We start from the raw sequence: 1,663 nt of genomic DNA on the forward strand, positions 1-1,663 counted from the left end.
TTATATTTCCCGTTGACTTTGTTGTTCTAGACATAGAAGAGGATAGCAACACTCCCTTAATTTTAGGAAGGCCCTTTTTAGCAACTGCTAAAACCATCATTGATGTTGGCACAGGTGAACTCATACTCCGGGTGGGAGATGAAATAATCACCCTTCAAGCTCGCAATTCTGGCAACACATCAGGAATTGAAGGTGCTCATTTAAACCATTCTACTAAACCTAACAATATGGTGAAACCTACTTTGCAGAAAATGAGTCTAAAGGAAGCACACGAGTCGTTCTCAAGCAATAGTAGAGGACCTGTTCATGAAGATTGAAGACTACAAATCGAAGAACTCAATGAATGGGGACGCACAAACCAAGAACACCCAAAAAATAGAAACTACGCCAAAACAAGCCCGATACCTCTCCAAATCAACTGAAGGTTGGTGATAAGGTCTTCTTAGATGCCGCAGATCCCCACACTGTCACTACCACACCGAATGAGGAAACCCCTCTTACGGTACTCAGTATTTTTCCATTCGGTATGGTGGAGGTGAGTCATCCCAAGTTCGGCACTTTTAAGGTAAACAACACCCTATTAAAACTTTATTTTGATGAGATTGATAGCAAGAATGAGGAGTATAAACTCCTCAAACCTCCATAACCATTCACTAGAGAGGTAAGTCGAGCTTAGACTATAAATAAGCGCTTCTCGGGAGGCAACCCAAGCACTAAGAATATTAACTTCTTTAAATTTTGGTATTTAACTCCTAACTTACTAATAGAAATCTTGAATACAGGTGTTTCCACAGAGACACAGCCAAGCACACGGGCGTGCATAAGGCTGTGTGAAAATAGGGCAGAAGATTTCCATAAACACAGGCTGCGATAAAACGCCACGGCCATACGACATGACCGTGGTCGAATCTGCCAAATAAACACGGGCATTAGACACACCCGTGTCTAGCACCCGTGGACAACACTGTCAGAATGACACAGGTGTGCGAGAACCTACACGACCATGAGAGAAGCGAACCACACCAGACACGGCTGTGCAACACGATCTTGTAGCCACACAGGCTATACGCACGGGCGTGCGAGAAGGCCGTGTGACGACACCACAATTCACGACGAACACGGACGGGACACGAACCACACGGGCGTGTGCACTGGCCGTGCCACTTGAAAAATTAGAATACTTATCTTATTTTATTTTTCTTAAGTTTTTAAGATTCAATTGTTTTTAAGATTCATTTGTTTTCCTTTTAAAACGGCTTACCTTCAGAGTCAAGCTTGCCATCCAGAGTTATCTCCAATACTTGATCTAATCAATCCAAGAATATCATCTATTCTTAATACAAGAAGTATCACTTCTCTCCCTATCTTAATTTTATATACTCTAATATCTATCTTTGTACATTGAGGGCAATGTATGTCTTAAGTGTGGGGGGTATTTATTTCATTATCAGAAAAATCCCTAAATGATTACCTTGTTCTTTTGAAAAGCTCTCATATCATATTTAGGATAAATTTTAATTGATTTATGATTTTGAGTGATATATCTTGAATTAATACATAGGGATTTATGCATTGCTTGTTTAAAACTTTAAGACATTAGAGAATCAAACATGATAAGTTGATTTTTAAGAATTTAAAATTATAGGTTGTTTCCCCAAGTCTA

Source organism: Gossypium arboreum, chromosome 13 (assembly GCF_025698485.1).
Source record: "Gossypium arboreum isolate Shixiya-1 chromosome 13, ASM2569848v2, whole genome shotgun sequence".
Classification (NCBI taxonomy): domain Eukaryota; kingdom Viridiplantae; phylum Streptophyta; class Magnoliopsida; order Malvales; family Malvaceae; genus Gossypium; species Gossypium arboreum.